Source organism: Rhinoderma darwinii, chromosome 2 (genome assembly GCF_050947455.1).
Source record: "Rhinoderma darwinii isolate aRhiDar2 chromosome 2, aRhiDar2.hap1, whole genome shotgun sequence".
Lineage (NCBI taxonomy): Eukaryota > Metazoa > Chordata > Amphibia > Anura > Rhinodermatidae > Rhinoderma > Rhinoderma darwinii.
This window is the reverse complement of record NC_134688.1, coordinates 43,258,629-43,285,889: the sequence shown is the minus strand read 5'-3', so window position 1 is coordinate 43,285,889 and position 27,261 is coordinate 43,258,629. Positions and strand designations below refer to the sequence as shown.

The following is a 27,261-nucleotide window of genomic DNA, read 5'->3' as shown; positions in this document are numbered from 1 at the left end:
CACAGCATATTATATACAGCCGCCCGCATCGTCCAATATTCATAATAACACAGCATATTATATACAGCCGCCCGCATCGTCCAATATTCATAATAACACAGCATATTATATACAGTCACCCGCATCGTCCAATATTCATAATAACACAGCATATTATATACAGCCGCCCGCATCGTCCAATATTCATAACACTACATATTATATACAGTCACCCGCATCGTCCAATATTCATAACACTACATATTATAAACAGCCACCCGCATCATCCAATATTCATAATAACACAGCATATTATATACAGCCGCCCGCATCGTCCAATATTCATAATAACACAGCATATTATATACAGCCGCCCGCATCGTCCAATATTCAGAACACTACATATTATAAACAGCCGCCCGCATCGTCCAATATTCATAATAACACAGCATATTATATACAGTCACCCGCATCGTCCAATATTCATAATAACACAGCATATTATATACAGTCACCCGCATCGTCCAATATTCATAATAACACAGCATATTATATACAGCCGCCCGCATCGTCCAATATTCATAATAACACAGCATATTATATACAGCCGCCCGCATCGTCCAATATTCAGAACACAGCATATTATATACAGCCGCCCGCATCGTCCAATATTCATAATAACACAGCATATTATATACAGTCACCCGCATCGTCCAATATTCAGAACACTACATATTATATACAGCCGCCCGCATCATCCAATATTCAGAACACTACATATTATATACAGCCGCCCGCATCGTCCAATATTCAGAACACTACATATTATATACAGTCACCCGCATCATCCAATATTCATAATAACACAGCATATTATATACAGCCGCCCGCATCGTCCAATATTCAGAACACTACATATTATATACAGCCGCCCGCATTGTCCAATATTCATAACACTACATATTATAAACAGCCACCCGCATCATCCAATATTCATAATAACACAGCATATTATATAGTCACCCGCATCGTCCAATATTCATAATAACACAGCATATTATATACAGCCGCCCGCATCGTCCAATATTCATAATAACACAGCATATTATATACAGCCGCCCGCATCGTCCAATATTCATAATAACACAGCATATTATATACAGCCACCCGCATCGTCCAATATTCAGAACACTACATATTATATACAGTCACCCGCATCGTCCAATATTCAGAACACTACATATTATATACAGCCGCCCGCATCATCCAATATTCAGAACACTACATATTATATACAGCCGCCCGCATCGTCCAATATTCAGAACACTACATATTATATACAGCCGCCCGCATCGTCCAATATTCATAATAACACAGCATATTATATAGCCGCCCACATCGTCCAATATTAATAACACAGCATATTATATACAGCCGCCCGCATCGTCCAATATTAATAACACAGCATATTATATACAGCCGCCCGCATCGTCCAATATTCAGAACACTACATATTATATACAGCCGCCCGCATCGTCCAATATTCATAATAACACAGCATATTATATACAGCCGCCCGCATCGTCCAATATTCATAATAACACAGCATATTATATACAGCCGCCCGCATCGTCCAATATTCAGAACACTACATATTATATACAGCCACCCGCATTGTCCAATATTCATAACACTACATATTATAAACAGCCACCCGCATCATCCAATATTCATAATAACACAGCATATTATATACAGCCGCCCGCATCGCCCAATATTCATAATAACACAGCATATTATATACAGTCACCCGCATCGTCCAATATTCATAATAACACAGCATATTATATACAGTCACCCGCATCGTCCAATATTCATAATAACACAGCATATTATATACAGCCGCCCGCATCGTCCAATATTCATAATAACACAGCATATTATATACAGCCGCCCGCATCGTCCAATATTCATAATAACACAGCATATTATATACAGCCGCCCGCATCGTCCAATATTCATAATAACACAGCATATTATATACAGCCGCCCGCATCGTCCAATATTCATAATAACACAGCATATTATATACAGCCGCCCGCATCGTCCAATATTCATAATAACACAGCATATTATATACAGCCACCCGCATCGTCCAATATTCAGAACACTACATATTATATACAGTCACCCGCATCGTCCAATATTCATAATAACACAGCATATTATATACAGCCGCCCGCATCGTCCAATATTCAGAACACTACATATTATATACAGTCACCCGCATCGTCCAATATTCATAATAACACAGCATATTATATACAGTCACCCGCATCGTCAAATATTCATAATAACACAGCATATTATATACAGCCGCCCGCATCGTCCAATATTCAGAACACTACATATTATATACAGTCACCCGCATCGTCCAATATTCATAATAACACAGCATATTATATACAGTCACCCGCATCGTCAAATATTCATAATAACACAGCATATTATATACAGCCGCCCGCATCGTCCAATATTCAGAACACTACATATTATATACAGCCGCCCGCATCGTCCAATATTCATAATAACACAGCATATTATATACAGCCGCCCGCATCGTCCAATATTCATAATAACACAGCATATTATATACAGCCACCCGCATCGTCCAATATTCAGAACACAGCATATTATATACAGCCACCCGCATCGTCCAATATTCATAATAACACAGCATATTATATACAGTCACCCGCATCGTCCAATATTCATAATAACACAGCATATTATATACAGCCGCCCGCATCGTCCAATATTCATAATAACACAGCATATTATATACAGCCGCCCGCATCGTCCAATATTCATAATAACACAGCATATTATATACAGCCGCCCGCATTGTACAATATTCAGAACACTACATATTATATACAGTCACCCGCATCGTCCAATATTCATAATAACACAGCATATTATATACAGCCGCCCGCATTGTACAATATTCAGAACACTACATATTATATACAGCCGCCCGCATCGTCCAATATTCAGAACACTACATATTATATACAGCCGCCCGCATCGTCCAATATTAATAATAACACAGCATATTATATACAGCCGCCCGCATCGTCCAATATTCATAATAACACAGCATATTATATACAGCCGCCCGCATCGTCCAATATTCAGAACACTACATATTATATACAGTCACCCGCATCGTCCAATATTCATAATAACACAGCATATTATATACAGTCACACGCATCGTCCAATATTCATAATAACACAGCATATTATATACAGCCACCCGCATCGTCCAATATTCAGAACACTACATATTATATACAGCCGCCCACATCATCCAATATTCATAATAACACAGCATATTATATACAGCCGCCCGCATCGTCCAATATTCATAATAACACAGCATATTATATACAGCCGCCCGCATCGTCCAATATTCATAATAACACAGCATATTATATACAGCCGCCCGCATCGTCCAATATTCATAATAACACAGCATATTATATACAGCCGCCCGCATCGTCCAATATTCATAATAACACAGCATATTATATACAGTCACCCGCATCGTCCAATATTCATAATAACACAGCATATTATATACAGCCGCCCGCATCGTCCAATATTCATAACACTACATATTATATACAGTCACCCGCATCGTCCAATATTCATAACACTACATATTATAAACAGCCACCCGCATCATCCAATATTCATAATAACACAGCATATTATATACAGTCACCCGCATCGTCCAATATTCATAACACTACATATTATAAACAGCCACCCGCATCATCCAATATTCATAATAACACAGCATATTATATACAGCCGCCCGCATCGTCCAATATTCATAATAACACAGCATATTATATACAGCCGCCCGCATCGTCCAATATTCAGAACACTACATATTATAAACAGCCGCCCGCATCGTCCAATATTCATAATAACACAGCATATTATATACAGTCACCCGCATCGTCCAATATTCATAATAACACAGCATATTATATACAGTCACCCGCATCGTCCAATATTCATAATAACACAGCATATTATATACAGCCGCCCGCATCGTCCAATATTCATAATAACACAGCATATTATATACAGCCGCCCGCATCGTCCAATATTCAGAACACAGCATATTATATACAGCCGCCCGCATCGTCCAATATTCAGAACACAGCATATTATATACAGCCGCCCGCATCGTCCAATATTCATAATAACACAGCATATTATATACAGTCACCCGCATCGTCCAATATTCAGAACACTACATATTATATACAGCCGCCCGCATCATCCAATATTCAGAACACTACATATTATATACAGCCGCCCGCATCGTCCAATATTCAGAACACAGCATATTATATAGCCGCCCACATCGTCCAATATTAATAACACAGCATATTATATACAGCCGCCCGCATCGTCCAATATTAATAACACAGCATATTATATACAGCCGCCCGCATCGTCCAATATTCAGAACACTACATATTATATACAGCCGCCCGCATCGTCCAATATTCATAATAACACAGCATATTATATACAGCCGCCCGCATCGTCCAATATTCATAATAACACAGCATATTATATACAGCCGCCCGCATCGTCCAATATTCAGAACACTACATATTATATACAGCCGCCCGCATTGTCCAATATTCATAACACTACATATTATAAACAGCCACCCGCATCATCCAATATTCATAATAACACAGCATATTATATAGTCACCCGCATCGTCCAATATTCATAATAACACAGCATATTATATACAGCCGCCCGCATCGTCCAATATTCATAATAACACAGCATATTATATACAGCCGCCCGCATCGTCCAATATTCATAATAACACAGCATATTATATACAGCCACCCGCATCGTCCAATATTCAGAACACTACATATTATATACAGTCACCCGCATCGTCCAATATTCAGAACACTACATATTATATACAGCCGCCCGCATCATCCAATATTCAGAACACTACATATTATATACAGCCGCCCGCATCGTCCAATATTCAGAACACTACATATTATATACAGCCGCCCGCATCGTCCAATATTCATAATAACACAGCATATTATATAGCCGCCCACATCGTCCAATATTAATAACACAGCATATTATATACAGCCGCCCGCATCGTCCAATATTAATAAAACAGCATATTATATACAGCCGCCCGCATCGTCCAATATTCAGAACACTACATATTATATACAGCCGCCCGCATCGTCCAATATTCATAATAACACAGCATATTATATACAGCCGCCCGCATCGTCCAATATTCATAATAACACAGCATATTATATACAGCCGCCCGCATCGTCCAATATTCAGAACACTACATATTATATACAGCCACCCGCATTGTCCAATATTCATAACACTACATATTATAAACAGCCACCCGCATCATCCAATATTCATAATAACACAGCATATTATATACAGCCGCCCGCATCGCCCAATATTCATAATAACACAGCATATTATATACAGTCACCCGCATCGTCCAATATTCATAATAACACAGCATATTATATACAGTCACCCGCATCGTCCAATATTCATAATAACACAGCATATTATATACAGCCGCCCGCATCGTCCAATATTCATAATAACACAGCATATTATATACAGCCGCCCGCATCGTCCAATATTCATAATAACACAGCATATTATATACAGCCGCCCGCATCGTCCAATATTCATAATAACACAGCATATTATATACAGCCGCCCGCATCGTCCAATATTCATAATAACACAGCATATTATATACAGCCACCCGCATCGTCCAATATTCAGAACACAGCATATTATATACAGCCGCCCGCATCGTCCAATATTCATAATAACACAGCATATTATATACAGCCGCCCGCATCGTCCAATATTCAGAACACTACATATTATATACAGTCACCCGCATCGTCCAATATTCATAATAACACAGCATATTATATACAGTCACCCGCATCGTCCAATATTCATAATAACACAGCATATTATATACAGCCGCCCGCATCGTCCAATATTCAGAACACTACATATTATATACAGTCACCCGCATCGTCCAATATTCATAATAACACAGCATATTATATACAGTCACCCGCATCGTCAAATATTCATAATAACACAGCATATTATATACAGCCGCCCGCATCGTCCAATATTCAGAACACTACATATTATATACAGTCACCCGCATCGTCCAATATTCATAATAACACAGCATATTATATACAGCCGCCCGCATCGTCCAATATTCATAATAACACAGCATATTATATACAGCCGCCCGCATCGTCCAATATTCATAATAACACAGCATATTATATACAGCCGCCCGCATCGTCCAATATTCATAATAACACAGCATATTATATACAGCCACCCGCATCGTCCAATATTCAGAACACTACATATTATATACAGTCACCCGCATCGTCCAATATTCATAATAACACAGCATATTATATACAGCCGCCCGCATCGTCCAATATTCAGAACACAGCATATTATATACAGCCACCCGCATCGTCCAATATTCATAATAACACAGCATATTATATACAGTCACCCGCATCGTCCAATATTCATAATAACACAGCATATTATATACAGCCGCCCGCATCGTCCAATATTCATAATAACACAGCATATTATATACAGCCGCCCGCATCGTCCAATATTCATAATAACACAGCATATTATATACAGCCGCCCGCATTGTACAATATTCAGAACACTACATATTATATACAGTCACCCGCATCGTCCAATATTCATAATAACACAGCATATTATATACAGCCGCCCGCATCGTCCAATATTCATAATAACACAGCATATTATATACAGCCGCCCGCATTGTACAATATTCAGAACACTACATATTATATACAGCCGCCCGCATCGTCCAATATTCAGAACACTACATATTATATACAGCCGCCCGCATCGTCCAATATTAATAATAACACAGCATATTATATACAGCCGCCCGCATCGTCCAATATTCATAATAACACAGCATATTATATACAGCCGCCCGCATCGTCCAATATTCAGAACACTACATATTATATACAGTCACCCGCATCGTCCAATATTCATAATAACACAGCATATTATATACAGTCACCCGCATCGTCCAATATTCAGAACACTACATATTATATACAGTCACACGCATCGTCCAATATTCATAATAACACAGCATATTATATACAGCCACCCGCATCGTCCAATATTCAGAACACTACATATTATATACAGTCACCCGCATCGTCCAATATTCATAATAACACAGCATATTATATACAGTCACACGCATCGTCCAATATTCATAATAACACAGCATATTATATACAGTCACCCGCATCATCCAATATTCAGAACACTACATATTATATACAGTCACCCGCATCGTCCAATATTCATAATAACACAGCATATTATATACAGCCGCCCGCATCGTCCAATATTCATAATAACACAGCATATTATATACAGCCGCCCGCATCGTCCAATATTCATAATAACACAGCATATTATATACAGTCACCCGCATCGTCCAATATTCATAATAACACAGCATATTATATACAGCCACCCGCATCGTCCAATATTCATAATAACACAGCATATTATATACAGTCACACGCATCGTCCAATATTCAGAACACTACATATTATATACAGCCGCCCGCATCGTCCAATATTCATAATAACACAGCATATTATATACAGCCGCCCGCATCGTCCAATATTCAGAACACAGCATATTATATACAGCCGCCCGCATCGTCCAATATTCAGAACACTACATATTATATACAGCCGCCCGCATCGTCCAATATTCATAATAACACAGCATATTATATACAGCCGCCCGCATCGTCCAATATTCAGAACACTACATATTATATACAGCCGCCCGCATCATCCAATATTCATAATAACACAGCATATTATATACAGCCGCCCGCATCATCCAATATTCATAATAACACAGCATATTATATACAGCCGCCCGCATCGCCCAATATTCATAATAACACAGCATATTATATACAGCCGCCCGCATTGTACAATATTCATAACACAGCATATTATATACAGCCGCCCGCATCGTCCAATATTCATAATAACACAGCATATTATATACAGCCGCCCGCATTGTACAATATTCATAACACAGCATATTATATACAGTCACCCGCATCGTCCAATATTCATAATAACACAGCATATTATATACAGCCGCCCGCATTGTACAATATTCATAATAACACTACATATTATATACAGCCGCCCGCATCGTCCAATATTCATAACACAGCATATTATATACAGCCGCCCGCATCGTCCAATATTCATAACACAGCATATTATATACAGTCACCCGCATCATCCAATATTCATAATAACACAGCATATTATATACAGCCGCCCGCATCATCCAATATTCATAATAACACAGCATATTATATACAGCCACCCGCATCATCCAATATTCATAATAACACAGCATATTATATACAGCCGCCCGCATCGTCCAATATTCATAATAACACAGCATATTATATACAGCCGCCCGCATTGCCCAATATTCAGAACACTACATATTATATACAGTCACCCGCATCGTCCAATATTCAGAACACTACATATTATATACAGCCACCCGCATCATCCAATATTCAGAACACTAAATATTATATACAGCCGCCCGCATCGTCCAATATTCATAATAACAGTATATTATATACAGCCACCCGCATTGCCCAATATTCAGAACACTACATATTATATACAGTCACCCGCTTGGTCCAATATTCAGAACACTACATATTATATACAGCCGCCCGCATCATCCAATATTCATAACACAGCATATTATATACAGCCGCCCGCATCATCCAATATTCATAACACAGCATATTATATACAGCCGCCCGCATTGCCCAATATTCATAATAACACAGCATATTATATACAGTCACCCGCATCGTCCAATATTCATAATAACACAGCATATTATATACAGCCGCCCGCATTGCCCAATATTCATAATAACACAGCATATTATATACAGTCACCCGCATCGTCCAATATTCATAATAACACAGCATATTATATACAGCCGCCCGCATCGTCCAATATTCATAATAACACAGCATATTATATACAGCCGCCCGCATCGTCCAATATTCATAACACAGCATATTATATACAGCCGCCCGCATCGTCCAATATTCATAATAACACAGCATATTATATACAGTCACACGCATCGTCCAATATTCATAATAACACTACATATTATATACAGTCACCCGCATCGTCCAATATTCATAATAACACAGCATATTATATACAGCCGCCCGCATCGTCCAATATTCATAACACAGCATATTATATACAGCCGCCCGCATCATCCAATATTCATAATAACACAGCATATTATATACAGTCACCCGCATCGTCCAATATTCATAATAACACAGCATATTATATACAGCCGCCCGCATCGTCCAATATTCATAATAACACAGCATATTATATACAGCCGCCCGCATCGTCCAATATTCATAATAACACAGCATATTATATACAGTCACCCGCATCGTCCAATATTCAGAACACTACATATTATATACAGTCACCCGCATCGTCCAATATTCATAATAACACAGCATATTATATACAGCCGCCCGCATCGTCCAATATTCAGAACACTACATATTATATACAGCCGCCCGCATCGTCCAATATTCATAATAACACAGCATATTATATACAGCCGCCCGCATCGTCCAATATTCATAATAACACTACATATTATATACAGTCACCCGCATCGTCCAATATTCAGAACACAGCATATTATATACAGTCACCCGCATCGTCCAATATTCAGAACACAGCATATTATATACAGTCACCCGCATCGTCCAATATTCATAATAACACAGCATATTATATACAGTCACCCGCATCGTCCAATATTCATAATAACACAGCATATTATATACAGCCACCCGCATCGTCCAATATTCAGAACACAGCATATTATATACAGTCACCCGCATCGTCCAATATTCATAATAACACAGCATATTATATACAGTCACCCGCATCGTCCAATATTCATAATAACACAGCATATTATATACAGCCGCCCGCATCGTCCAATATTCAGAACACTACATATTATATACAGTCACCCGCATCGTCCAATATTCATAATAACACAGCATATTATATACAGCCGCCCGCATCGTCCAATATTCAGAACACTACATATTATATACAGCCGCCCGCATCGTCCAATATTCATAATAACACAGCATATTATATACAGCCGCCCGCATCGTCCAATATTCATAATAACACAGCATATTATATACAGCCGCCCGCATTGCCCAATATTCATAATAACACAGCATATTATATACAGTCACCCGCATCGTCCAATATTCAGAACACTACATATTATATACAGCCGCCCGCATCGTCCAATATTCATAATAACACAGCATATTATATACAGCCACCCGCATCGTCCAATATTCATAATAACACAGCATATTATATACAGTCACCCGCATCGTCCAATATTCATAATAACACAGCATATTATATACAGCCGCCCGCATCGTCCAATATTCATAATAACACAGCATATTATATACAGCCACCCGCATCGTCCAATATTCATAATAACACAGCATATTATATACAGCCACCCGCATCGTCCAATATTCATAATAACACAGCATATTATATACAGCCGCCCGCATCGTCCAATATTCATAATAACACAGCATATTATATACAGCCGCCCGCATCGTCCAATATTCATAATAACACAGCATATTATATACAGCCGCCCGCATCGCCCAATATTCATAATAACACAGCATATTATATACCGCCACCCGCATCGTCCAATATTCATAATAACACAGCATATTATATACAGTCACCCGCATCGTCCAATAAACATAATAACACAGCATATTATATACAGTCACCCGCATCGTCCAATATTCATAACACAGCATATTATATACAGTCACCCGCATCATCCAATATTCATAATAACACAGCATATTATATACAGCCGCCCGCATTGTACAATATTCATAATAACACAGCATATTATATACAGCCGCCCGCATCGTCCAATATTCAGAACACTACATATTATAAACAGCCGCCCGCATCGTCCAATATTCATAATAACACAGCATATTATATACAGCCGCCCGCATCGTCCAATATTCATAATAACACAGCATATTATATACAGTCACCCGCATCATCCAATATTCATAATAACACAGCATATTATATACAGCCGCCCGCATTGTCCAATATTCATAATAACACAGCATATTATATACAGCCGCCCGCATCGTCCAATATTCATAATAACACAGCATATTATATACAGCCACCCGCATCGTCCAATATTCATAATAACACTACATATTATATACAGCCGCCCGCATTGTCCAATATTCATAATAACACAGCATATTATATACAGTCACCCGCATCGTCCAATATTCATAATAACACAGCATATTATATACAGTCACACGCATCGTCCAATATTCATAATAACACAGCATATTATATACAGTCACACGCATCGTCCAATATTCATAATAACAGCATATTATATACAGTCACCCGCATCGTCCAATATTCATAATAACACAGCATATTATATACAGCCGCCCGCATTGCCCAATATTCATAATAACACAGCATATTATATACAGCCACCCGCATTGTACAATATTCATAACACAGCATATTATATACAGCCGCCCGCATCGTCCAATATTCATAATAACACAGCATATTATATACAGCCGCCCGCATCGTCCAATATTCATAATAACACAGCATATTATATACAGCCGCCCGCATCGTCCAATATTCATAATAACACTACATATTATATACAGTCACCCGCATCGTCCAATATTCATAATAACACAGCATATTATATACAGCCGCCCGCATCGTCCAATATTCATAATAACACAGCATATTATATACAGCCGCCCGCATCGTCCAATATTCATAATAACACAGCATATTATATACAGCCGCCCGCATCGTCCAATATTCATAATAACACAGCATATTATATACAGCCGCCCGCATCGTCCAATATTCATAATAACACAGCATATTATATACAGCCGCCCGCATCGTCCAATATTCATAATAACACAGCATATTATATACAGTCACCCGCATTGTCCAATATTCATAATAACACAGCATATTATATACAGTCACCCGCATCGTCCAATATTCATAACACAGCATATTATATACAGCCGCCCGCATCGTCCAATATTCAGAACACTACATATTATATACAGTCGCCCGCATCGTCCAATATTCAGAACACTACATATTATATACAGCCGCCCGCATCGTCCAATATTCATAATAACACAGCATATTATATACAGCCGCCCGCATCGTCCAATATTCATAATAACACAGCATATTATATACAGCCGCCCGCATCGTCCAATATTCATAATAACACAGCATATTATATACAGCCGCCCGCATCGCCCAATATTCATAATAACACAGCATATTATATACAGCCGCCCGCATCGCCCAATATTCATAATAACACAGCATATTATATACAGCCGCCCGCATCGCCCAATATTCATAATAACACAGCATATTATATACAGCCGCCCGCATCATCCAATATTCATAATAACACAGCATATTATATACAGCCACCCGCATCGTCCAATATTCAGAACACTACATATTATATACAGTCACCCGCATCGTCCAATATTAATAACACAGCATATTATATACAGCCGCCCGCATCGTCCAATATTCAGAACACTACATATTATATACAGCCGCCCGCATCGTCCAATATTCATAATAACACAGCATATTATATACAGCCGCCCGCATCGTCCAATATTCAGAACACAGCATATTATATACAGTCACCCGCATCGTCCAATATTCATAATAACACAGCATATTATATACAGCCGCCCGCATCGCCCAATATTCATAATAACACAGCATATTATATACAGTCACCCGCATCGTCCAATATTCATAATAACACAGCATATTATATACAGCCACCCGCATTGTACAATATTCATAATAACACAGCATATTATATACAGCCGCCCGCATCATCCAATATTCATAATAACACAGCATATTATATACAGCCGCCCGCATCGTCCAATATTCATAATAACACAGCATATTATATACAGTCACACGCATCGTCCAATATTCATAATAACACAGCATATTATATACAGCCGCCCGCATCGTCCAATATTCATAATAACACAGCATATTATATACAGCCACCCGCATCGTCCAATATTCATAATAACACAGCATATTATATACAGTCACCCGCATCGTCCAATATTCAGAACACTACATATTATATACAGCCGCCCGCATCGTCCAATATTCATAATAACACAGCATATTATATACAGCCGCCCGCATCGTCCAATATTCATAATAACACAGCATATTATATACAGTCACCCGCATCGTCCAATATTCATAATAACACAGCATATTATATACAGTCACCCGCATCGTCCAATATTCAGAACACTACATATTATATACAGCCGCCCGCATCGTCCAATATTCATAATAACAGTATATTATATACAGCCGCCCGCATCATCCAATATTCATAATAACACAGCATATTATATACAGCCGCCCGCATCGCCCAATATTCATAATAACACAGCATATTATATACAGCTGCCCGCATCGTCCAATATTCAGAACACTACATATTATATACAGCCGCCCGCATCGTCCAATATTCAGAACACTACATATTATATACAGTCACACGCATCGTCCAATATTCATAATAACACAGCATATTATATACAGCCGCCCGCATCGTCCAATATTCAGAACACTACATATTATATACAGCCACCCGCATCGTCCAATATTCATAACACTACATATTATATACAGCCGCCCGCATCGTCCAATATTCATAATAACACAGCATATTATATACAGTCACCCGCATCGTCCAATATTCATAATAACACTACATATTATATACAGCCGCCCGCATCGTCCAATATTCATAATAACACAGCATATTATATACAGTCACCCGCATCGTCCAATATTCAGAACACTACATATTATATACAGCCGCCCGCATCGTCCAATATTCATAATAACACAGCGTATTATATACAGTCACCCGCATCGTCCAATATTCAGAACACTACATATTATATACAGCCGCCCGCATCGTCCAATATTCATAATAACACAGCATATTATATACAGCCGCCCGCATCATCCAATATTCATAATAACACAGCATATTATATACAGCCGCCCGCATCGTCCAATATTCATAATAACACAGCATATTATATACAGCCACCCGCATCGTCCAATATTCATAATAACACTACATATTATATACAGCCGCCCGCATCGTCCAATATTCATAATAACACAGCATATTATATACAGTCACCCGCATCGTCCAATATTCATAATAACACAGCATATTATATACAGCCACCCGCATCGTACAATATTCATAACACCACAGCATATTATATACAGCCGCCCGCATCGTCCAATATTCATAACACAGCATATTATATACAGTCACCCGCATCGTCCAATATTCATAATAACACAGCATATTATATACAGTCACCCGCATCATCCAATATTCATAATAACACAGCATATTATATACAGCCGCCCGCATCGTCCAATATTCATAACACAGCATATTATATACAGTCACCCGCATCGTCCAATATTCATAATAACACAGCATATTATATACAGCCACCCGCATCGTCCAATATTCATAATAACACAGCATATTATATACAGTCACCCGCATTGCCCAATATTCATAATAACACTACATATTATATACAGTCACCCGCATCGTCCAATATTCATAATAACACAGCATATTATATACAGCCGCCCGCATCGTCCAATATTCAGAACACTACATATTATATACAGTCACACGCATCGTCCAATATTCATAATAACACAGCATATTATATAGCCGCCCACATCGTCCAATATTCATAACACAGCATATTATATACAGTCACACGCATCGTCCAATATTCATAATAACACTACATATTATATACAGCCGCCCGCATCGTCCAATATTCATAATAACACAGCATATTATATACAGCCACCCGCATCGTCCAATATTCATAATAACACAGCATATTATATACAGCCGCCCGCATCGTCCAATATTCATAATAACACAGCATATTATATACAGCCGCCCGCATCGCCCAATATTCATAATAACACAGCATATTATATACAGCCGCCCGCATCATCCAATATTCATAATAACACAGCATATTATATACAGCCGCCCGCATCATCCAATATTCATAATAACACAGCATATTATATACAGCCGCCCGCATCGCCCAATATTCATAATAACACAGCATATTATATACAGCCACCCGCATCGTCCAATATTCATAATAACACAGCATATTATATACAGCCACCCGCATTGTACAATATTCATAACACAGCATATTATATACAGCCGCCCGCATTGCCCAATATTCATAACACAGCATATTATATACAGCCGCCCGCATCGTCCAATATTCATAATAACACAGCATATTATATACAGCCGCCCGCATCGTCCAATATTCATAATAACACAGCATATTATATACAGCCGCCCGCATCGTCCAATATTCATAATAACACAGCATATTATATACAGCCGCCCGCATCGTCCAATATTCAGAACACAGCATATTATATACAGCCGCCCGCATCGTCCAATATTCAGAACACAGCATATTATATACAGCCGCCCGCATCGTCCAATATTCAGAACACTACATATTATATACAGTCACCCGCATCGTCCAATATTCAGAACACAGCATATTATATACAGCCGCCCGCATCGTCCAATATTCAGAACACTACATATTATATACAGTCACCCGCATCGTCCAATATTCATAATAACACAGCATATTATATACAGCCACCCGCATCGTCCAATATTCATAATAACACTACATATTATATACAGTCACCCGCATCGTCCAATATTCAGAACACTACATATTATATACAGTCACCCGCATCGTCCAATATTCAGAACACTACATATTATATACAGTCACCCGCATCGTCCAATATTCAGAACACTACATATTATATACAGCCGCCCGCATCATCCAATATTCAGAACACTACATATTATATACAGCCGCCCGCATCGTCCAATATTCATAATAACACAGCATATTATATACAGTCACCCGCATCGTCCAATATTCATAATAACACAGCATATTATATACAGCCGCCCGCATCATCCAATATTCAGAACACTACATATTATATACAGCCGCCCGCATCGTCCAATATTCAGAACACTACATATTATATACAGCCGCCCGCATCGTCCAATATTCATAATAACAGTATATTATATACAGCCGCCCGCATCGTCCAATATTCATAATAACACAGCATATTATATACAGCCGCCCGCATTGCCCAATATTCAGAACACTACATATTATATACAGTCACCCGCATCGTCCAATATTCAGAACACTACATATTATATACAGCCGCCCGCATCATCCAATATTCAGAACACAGCATATTATATACAGTCACCCGCATCGTCCAATATTCATAACACAGCATAGTATATTATATACAGTCACCCGCATCGTCCAATATTCAGAACACTACATATTATATACAGTCACCCGCATCGTCCAATATTCAGAACACTACATATTATATACAGCCGCCCGCATCGTCCAATATTCAGAACACTACATATTCTATACAGCCGCCCGCATTGTGTGCTGCAGATCAGTGTGCACAGTAGAGACAACATTGTGCTGCGTTCTCCACTATGTAATTACTGAATAATTAGTGCCAGGCTCTACTAACCACTTTAAAGGGAACCGGTCACCAGCATTTCACCTATTAAACCAGCAATACCTGGTGGAAGTGGGTGAAAAATAATTATTTTATAACCTATAATTATCTTCTAAGTGAGCTCTGTAGATTCAGTATTCAGTTTTTTAGTGTTCCCACGCCGTATGCTAATGAGTAGAGATGAGCGAACTTATCAAAAGTTCGGTTCGGCTAGTTCGCCGAATTTCACAAAAAAGTTCGGTTCGGACCGAACTAGTTCTGACCGAACCTGTCACTTACGTGCGCCGAGCATGCTACTGTCCAGGGTGCTGATAGAGTTAATGGGCTGCACTAACTCTTTCAGCAACCTTCACAGTACATGCTCGGCGCGCGGAAAACACTATTTAAATGTAATAAAAAAATAATAATAATACGTTCATACTTACTTTCCTCCTGTCCGGCCTCCAGCGATGACGTTTCATCCCTTTCGCCGCTGCAGCCAATCACAGGCTGCAGCGGCGACATGAATGAAACGTCATCGCTGGAGGCCGGACAGGAGGAAAGTAAGTATGAACGTATTATTATTATTTTTTGGCATGTATGTATGTTGGCATGTATGTATGTATGTATGTTGGCATGTATGTATGTTGTCATGTATGTATGTATGTATGTATATCTGTGCATGTATGTTGGCATGTATGTATATATGTGCATGTTTGTATGTATATTTGCATGTATATATTTGCACGTATGTTTGCATGTATGTATTTTTGCATGTATGTTGTCATGTATGTATGTATGTTGTCATGTATGTATATATGTGCATGTGTGTATGTATATTTGTATGTATGTATGTATGTTTGCATGTATGTGTGTTTGCATGAATGTATGTTTGCATGTATGTATGCATGTTTGTATGTATATTTGCATGTGTGTATATATATATATGTATGTATGTATGTTGTCATCTATGCATGTATGTTGTCATGTATGTATATATGTGCATGTATGTTGGCATGTATGTATATATGTGCATGTGTGTATGTATGTATATTTGCATGTATGTATGTTGTCATGTATGTATGTATATATGTGCATGTATGTTTGCATGTATGTTGGCATGTATGTATACATGTGCATGTTTGTATGTATATTTGCATGTATATATGTTTGCATGTGTGTATGTATGTTTGCATGTATGTATGTTTGCATGTATGTATGTTGTCATGTATGTATGTATATATGTGCATGTATGTATGTTTGCATGTTTTTATTTTTGCATGTATGTTTGCATGTATGTTTATATATATGTGCATGTATGTAATTATGTTTGCATGTATTTATGTTTGCATGTATATTTGTGCATGCTTGTATATATGTATGTATGTATCTTTGCATGTTTGTTTGTATGTATGTTTTCATGTGTGTGTGTATGCATGTATGTATGATAGTTTGCATGTATATATGTGTGTATGTTTGCATGTATGTTTATATATATATGTGCATGTATTTATGTTTGCATGTATATTTGTGCATGCTTGTATATATGTATGTATGTATCTTTGCATGTTTGTATGTATGTATGTTTTCATGTGTGTGTATGCATGTATGTATGATAGTTTGCATGTATATGTGTGTATGTTTGCATGTATGTATATTTGCATGTATATATGTGCATGCTTGTATGTATGTTTGTATATATGTATGTATGTCCATGTATGATACTGTCTGCTGGCGCCCTGTATCTAAGTCAACTTCACGGCAGGCTTCTATACATGGTATAACAGTCAGTATCACACATTAAACTGAATCTAAGCCTACGACATGTTTTATTTCATTTATTTTTTTTTTTTACAGGTTTGGTGTTTGGACTACGTCGGTTTCGAGGACTACTTAGATGACGTTTTTTTTTTCTACAATAAAATGGTTAATGAGGGTTGTGTTGGGGGTGCTTTATTTCAATAAAATATTTTATCTATATCTTTGTCTTTGTCTTTTCAAATTTTATTATTACCACTTTAGTAATGGCCGCTGTCTGAGTGACAACATCCATTACTAAGGCGAGGCTTAGTGTTAGCCGGTGCAGAGGCTAACACTAACCACCATTATTACCCCGGTACCCACCACCACCAGGGGTGCCGGGAAGAGCCAGGTACGATCCAGTACCCGACCATCTGTTGTGATGGTCGGGCTCTGGGGCGGCCGCAGGCTGGTATTATGAGGCTGGGAAGGGCCAAAAACAGTGGACCTTCCCACCCTTGTAATGCTAGGCTGCTGCTGCTGTGTTGTATCTGGCTGGTTATAAAAGTGGGGGGGACCCCACGTCATTTTTTTAAATTATTTATTTATTTACATTTTTTTTTTAAAAAAGACATGGGGTTCCACCCAATTTATCATAACCAGCCACATACAACACAGTGTTATTAGCCTGGGAATGGACAAAACCAGTGGCCCTTCCCACCCATGTAATGCCAGACTGCTGCGGCCTTGTATATGGCTGGTTATTAAAAATGTGGGGAACCCAACGTCTATTGTTAAATTTGTTAAATTCCCCAAAAAAAAACGACAAGGGGGTCCCCCCCATTTTTATAACCAGCCCGATACAACACAGCAGCAGCAGCCTAGCATTACAAGGGTGGGAAGGTCCACTGTTTTTGGCCCTTCCCAGCCTCATAATACCAGCCTACAGTACCCACTCACAACAGATGGTCGGGTACTGGATCGTACCAAGCTCTTCCCGGCACCCCTGGTGGTGGTGGGTACCGGGGTAATAATGGGTGGTTAGTGCTAGCCTCTGCACCGGCTAACACTAAGTACCGCCTTAATAATGGACGCTGTCAATCAGCCAACTGCCATTATCTAGGCACTAATAAAGTTTGAAAAAAAAACACAAAGACAATTCTTTTTTATTGAAATAAGAAATCCCCAACAAAACCCTCGTTAACCATTTTATTAAAATTTGAAAAAACGCAGATCTACGCAGTAGTCCAACGAATCGAAAGACGTAGTCCAATCGGTACATCAAAATCTGCAACAACATAAAAAACAGTTATCAATGTGAACAATACCAATACTTCTACTCACCTACACACATATATACACGCACACACAAACAAACAACCATACACAGACACACACATATATACACAAACACAACAAGATATACACACACACACATAAACAGACAAACACACATATACACGAACTCACACATATACAAACAAAAACACACATATCCAAACACACACACACACAGTTATACACACATACACGAACACATATACACAAACACATATACAAACAAAAACACACATACCCAAACACACATATACACAAACACATATACACAAACACACCCATATATACACACAAACACACACCCATATACACACATATACAAAAACACACACAAACATATACACAAATACACCCATATATACACAAACATATACACAAAACACATATACACAAACACACCCATATATACACACACATATACACAAACACACATATAAAAACAAAAACAGACAAAGTCACATACCCAAACACACATATATACACAAACACACACATACACAAACACGGTTTCTTTTAAATGCTGCTGGGGAACCCGCTCGATCCACTATATAAGGCTGCGCTACAGTGCAGCATTTAAAAGAAACAGGATCCTGACCTGTCCATAGAGTTTAAGGCAGCACAGAGTATTTCAGGAGATGAGCGTGCAGATTCAGTGCTGCTGCGAACTCTGCTCTTACCATTACGTAGCTCTCAGTCTGTTACCTCTCTTCCACTCCTGTCCTCCAGAACACCTTCACATGATTGGCAAGTCACCACGTAATGGTAAGAGCAGAGTTCACAGCAGCACAGAGTATTTCAGGAGATGAGCGTGCGGATCTTGTGCGGGGTGGTGACTTGCCAATCATGTGAAGGTGTTATTGAGGACAGGAGTGGAGGAGAGGTAACAGACTGAGCTATGTAATGGTAAGAGCAGAGTTCACAGCAGCACTGAATCTGCACGCTCCTCTCCTGAAATACTCTGTGCTGCTGTGAACTCTGTTCTTACCATTACGTAGCTCAGTCTGTTACATCTCCTCCACTCCTGTCCTCTATAACATGTTCACATGATTGGCAAGTCACCACCACGCACAAGATCCGCACGCTCATCTCCTGAAATACTCTGTGCTGCTGTGAACTCTGCTCTTACCATTACGTGGTGACTTGCCAATCATGTGAAGGTGTTCTTGAGGACAGGAGTGGAGGAGAGATAACAGACTGAGAGCTACGTAATGGTAAGAGCAGAGTTCACAGCAGCACTGAATCTGCACGATCATCTCCTGAAATACTCTGTGCTGCCTTAAATTCTGTGGACAGGTCAGGATCCTGTTTCTTTTAAATGCTGCACTGTAGCGTAGCCTTATATAGTGGATCGAGCGGGTTCCCTAGCAGCATTTAAAAGAAACAGGATCCTGACCTGTCCACAGAGTTTAAGGCAGCACAGATTATTTCAGGAGATGAGCACGGGCAGCCGTTCGTTTTTCCGAGCCGTGCTCCCATCATGCACACGACCGTAAAAATACCCGTTATTGCGGGTCGTAATTACGACCCGCAATAACGGGCTCATAGACTTCTGTTACCCACGGGTACCTTTCCGTATTCTCACGGGAAGGTGCCCGTGCCGTTAAAAAAATAGAACATGTTCTATTTTTCGGGCCGTGCTGCTATAATTATAATGACAGCACGGTTCGCAAAAGCGGCCGGCTGCCCGTGGCCGGCCGGCCGTGCTCGTAGTTACGAGCCGTAATTACGAGCACGGCCCGTAAAATAAAAAAATAGAACATGTTCTATCTTTTTAACGGCACGGGCACCTTCCCGTGAGAAAACGGGAAGGTACCCGTGGCTAACAGAAGGTTATGGGCCCGCTATTTCGGGTCGTAATTACGACCCGTGATAACGGGTGTTTTTATGGTCGTGTGCATGAGGCCCCGTAATGACGGGTGGCTACATGTGTGCACCCGTCATTACGGCAGCGTTGCTAGGCGACGTCAGTAAGGGTATGTGCACACACACTAATTACGTCCGTAATTGACGGACGTATTTCGGCCGCAAGTACCGGACCGAACACAGTGCAGGGAGCCGGGCTCCTAGCATCATAGTTATGTACGATGCTAGGAGTCCCTGCCTCGCTGCAGGACAACTGTCCCGTACTGAAAACATGATTACAGTACGGGACAGTTGTCCTGCAGCGAGGCAGGGACTCCTAGCATCGTACATAACTATGATGCTAGGAGCCCGGCTCCCTGCACTGTGTTCGGTCCGGTACTTGCGGCCGAAATACGTCCGTCATTTACGGACGTAATTAGTGTGTGTGCACATACCCTAAATAGTCACTGTCCAGGGTGTTGAAAGAGTTAACTGATCGGCAGTAACTGTTTCAGTACCCTGGACAGTGACTACCGATCACAGTACCTGTAAAAAAAAAAAGACGTTCATACTTACCGAGAACTTTCTGCTTCCTCCAGTCCGGTCTCCTGGCCGTTGCCTTGGTGACGCGTCCCTCTCGACATCCGGCCCGACATTCCTTGATGACGATGCAGCCCATGTGAGCGCTGCAGCCAATCACAGGCTGCCGCGGCCTCTGCAGCCAATCACAGGCTGCAGAGGCCTCTGCAGCCAATCACAGGCTGCCGCGTCAGAAAAGGTCGGACTGGAGGAAGAAGAGGGACTCGTCACTAAGACAACGACCGGGTACGTATGAAATGCTTTTTATTTTATTTTTAATCAGCAGCCTCTTTTCTCTATCAGTGATTGATAGAGATAAGTGGCTGCCGATTTGTATAATGTTTTTGACCGGGTTCGGTCAAAACGGGTTCGGCCGAACCCGGTGAAGTTCGGATTCGCTGCGAACCGAACTTTACCGGAAGTTCGGACCGAAACCGGGTTCGGTTGTCCCGGTTCGCTCATCTCTACTAATGAGCACGGGTCAAATCTTCAGTCGAAAAGAGTCATCTTCATCCTCAAGCCTTTGAGTTAACCCCCGTCTCCTTACTTCTGATTGACAGCTCCTTGCCTCCCTGCAGCAACATACGAAATCCCGCGCTTGCGCATCGATGTCCTGTTTTGGTGCGTGAGCACAACGTGACACCATAGCGGCGCATGCACAGTAACTAGATTTGAGGCCGAGACAAAGCAGGGAAGGGTGTCGGACTATACAGGACGGGCGCATGCGCATTTAAACGAGATTTCGGCATTCAGGGCAGGCCAGTTTTCAGTGGTGGGCGGGCATAAGAAGAGGAATGAACGAGACTGGCGGATTATTACCATAAAAGGTGCAAAAAGTTTGCAGACCTTTATTTACGGTGGGAGGAGTTTAGGAGCAGGGAAAACGGCAATGAACTTTTGACGGCAGCGGCCAGTGAGGGGTGAATAGAGTTTGGGTATGTGCACACACACTAATTACGTCCGTAATTGACGGACGTATTTCGGCCGCAAGTCCCGGACCGAACACAGTGCAGGGAGCCGGGCTCCTAGCATCATACTTATGTACGACGCTAGGAGTCCCTGCCTCGCTGCAGGACAACTGTCCCGTACTGTAATCATGTTTTCAGTACGGGACAGTAGTTCCACAGAGAGGCAGGGACTCCTAGCGTCGTACATAAGTATGATGCTAGGAGCCCAGCTCCCTGCACTGTGTTCGGTCCGGGACTTGCGGCCGAAATACGTCCGTCAATTACGGACGTAATTAGTGTGTGTGCACATACCCTTTGATGGGTTCTCTTTAAATGCGTCATTCACAGACCACAAATAATTTACAGATAAGCTGGTATGTAGAACACACCCCTGCAGCGTCAGCACAAATCTCATTGAAATTGAACGGACTGTCCACGTAAGGCATGGACGTGTCGGGACTTCCAGAGCTCTTTGTAGCTGCTCTATGCTCTGGTTAGTAGATGATGGTTCTTAATTTAAGAAATAAATGGGTTTTCCAACCCATATGACCCCTAACGGGGACGTATCACCTATATTTATTTTCCTAATTCAAACCAGATAGTGAAACAATCTTTTTTTTTTTCTTATCGGTCCTTATCTTTTGATTGTAGATTTCTATTTATTTTTATTTTCTGTACATGATTATGGGGCAGCCATCTTCCCTGAGCTGCTGTTAACAGTATGAAGAGATGTACTTTACAGCAGCCACATGGACCATAGCAACAGATGGGAACCCATTGACTTCTATGAGAGCGTTCTAGGCATGCTCTGTGACCTGTGCAGAGGTCATTGTGTAGGGAGGAGGAGGGGAGCAGTGTCCATCACCCGTTGTCAATGGAATCTATGTTACCAGTCATTGTAATCCTGCCTGTAATGATAATGAGATGACTGCTGAGAAGTGATCTCTACAGAACAGGAAAGGTCAGTCTATTATGAATAGTAGCCAATTATCGGGCAAAAGCTCGTTCATCTGCTAATCGTATTGTTTTAAAAATGAAAAATAGGGAGGTCTTAGCCTCTCATGTTATGTACTGGGAAAACAACTCCTCCCATCCAGATCCATTGATTGTGTGGGATGCTTATAAAGCCACAGTGAGAGAAGCATTCGCAGCCGGGGTGGCAAAATGTAGAAGGGTTTCCAGGGACAAAGAGGTTCTTGGTGAGTGAGGTAGAACGGGCGGAGCAGGAGTTTATTGCAAATCCCCAATCTGAAACCAAAAAACACTGGGCAGAAATTCAAAGGGAACTGTTGCTTCTACATACTGAACAGACAAGGAAGCCAGTGCTGGCTACCGAGGCATCCATTTTTGAATTTGGAGATAAAAATGGTAAACTTCTGGCATATCTGTCGAGATCGGAGCGTCCTTGTGGGTCTATTCCTTCCATTGTCTCTGCACAGGGTATGTTGTGTACTGCCCGGAAAGATATAAATTAGGTGTTTTGTGAATTTTATGCCGGGCTGTATGGCTCAAGGTTCTGTGTTCCACTAAGTGATATAGAACAATTCTTAAATTCACTGCCCTTATGGCATCTGTCAGCCGCTCAGATGATTGAATTGGATGGGCCGATTGTAGCTGAAGAAATAGAGAGTGTTATTAAGTTGCTGCCTTCTGGCAAAACCCCTGGTCTTGATGGGTTGGGCGGTGAGTGGTACAGGGCTAATAGTGATACCTTGATTCCTAGACTTCAGGACATGTATTCCAGGGCTTACGAGATGGGCATTCTGCCGGCCTCCATGCGTAAGGCACTTATTGTGATGTTGTTGAAGCCAGGGAAGGACCCTACTCTCCCGGACTCCTATCGCCCGATTTCACATATTAACTCAGATGCTAAAAGGTATTGGCCAAAAATGTAGCTACTAGATTTAAGAAGGTTTTTTCTTTAGTTCACCCAGATCAGACTGACTTTATGCCCGGGAAGGGAACGGACGTTAATATACACCAACTTTTTTTTAAATCTAGATGCGGTGAGGCGGTCAGTATCTCCTGGCTTCGTTCTCTCTCTGGATATTTATAAGGCCTTTGACTCGGTCGAATGGTGTTATCTTTGGACGCTTCTCTCCAGTTTAAATTTTGGTCCACGTTTCTTGGCTCTGGCTCATCTCTTATATGAGGGACCGAGTGCCAGAGTGAGAACGAATATGAATATTTCTGACCCCTTTTTCTTGGGTCGTGGTACCCGGCAGGGATGCCCGCTCTCCCCTTTGTTTTTCGCCCTCGCAATAGAAGTCCTTGCAGTGGCTACACGCCAATCTCCATCCATAAAAGGCCTATCTAGGGGCCACAGTTGAATAAGTATCCCTGTACGCACATGACACACTGGTATATCTAGAGCAGGGGTCTCAAACTCGGCCGGGTAAGTGGGCCGCATATAGAAAAAATGTGAAGTTGAAGGGCCGCATTACTTTCAAATTTGATACAATACAAAATTATTATCAGTTAGTTATTTTAACTACAATAACACTACATTACTATAATAATACCGCTAGGTTTAAAATTTGAGAGAATTCTCCACGTGCTTATTTCAACAATCCAGCTTTCCAGTTTGTGTCGCTAAATGCAGTCTACTCAGTTAACAGCGTTTGGCAGACACACGTCAAGATTGGGCAGCCCCTCGGCGGATGCTGCCGCAGAGGCCTCGGCGGATGCTGCCGCAGTGCCCTCGGCGGATGCTGCCGCAGTGCCCTCGGCGGATGCTGCCGCAGTGCCCTCGGCGGATGCTGCCGCAGTGCCCTCGGCGGATGCTGCCCCAGTGCCCTCGGCGGATGCTGCCCCAGTGATGTCAGGGTCTTGCCCAGAGCTGGAGTCTCGGAGCTGAGCCGCTTCTAGCACTCGAACTACAGTAGATTTGTGACTGCAGCTCTGGATTTGTTTGGAGTATGGGACCTGATGTTACAGTACAGTTGTGACTGCAGCACTTGATGTGGCTGGAGTATAAGACATGGTGTTACAGTAGAGTTGTGACTGCAGCTCTGGATGTGACTGGAGTAAAGTACATGATATAATAGTAGAGTTGTCCATATATGGACAGAGATGTCAGGGGCAACCACAGAGCTGGAGTCCCGGGCAGAGCGCTAGTAGGCTCTTCCTGGGGCTCAAGCTGACTCCTGCTCTGGGGAAGCCCCTGACATCATTGTCGATGTATGGACAGCGATGTCAGAGGCTTCCCCAGAGCAGAGCCTATACTAGCGCTCTGCCCGGGACTCCGCTCTGGGGAAGACCCTGACAAACTGTCCATATATGGGCAGCGATGTCAGGGAATTCCACAGAGTCCTGGAGCAGAGCCTGTACTAGCGCTCTGCCCGGGACTCCGGCTCTGGGGAAGCCCCAGACATCGCTGTTCATATGTGGACAGCGATGTCAGGGAATTCCAGCGTCTCGGAGCAAAGCCGATACTAGCGGCTCTGTGTCCCGCGGGCCGCAGATGACAGCCCCAGGGGCCGCATGCGGCCCGCGTGCTTGAGACCCCTGATCTAGAGGATGATGGTCCTTCTCTGGCTTCTCTTTTAAAACGGATTGATACCTTTAGTGCCTTTTCAGGTTTTTCGGTAAATTGGTCTAAGGCCTCATGCACACGACCGTGCTCGTAATTACGACTCGTAATTACGACTCGTAATTACGAGCACGGCCGGCCACGGGCAGCCGGCCGCTTTTGCGAGCCGTGCTCCAA

General features: G+C 41.0%; 1 protein-coding gene across 2 annotated transcripts in view; it reads right to left on the bottom strand.

Moving 5' to 3' along the window:
* DDX10 (DEAD-box helicase 10) overlaps positions 1–27,261 on the bottom strand; it is a 243,339-nt gene that overhangs the window by 188,844 nt on the left and 27,234 nt on the right. The gene's annotated exons all lie outside the window — the stretch shown is intronic.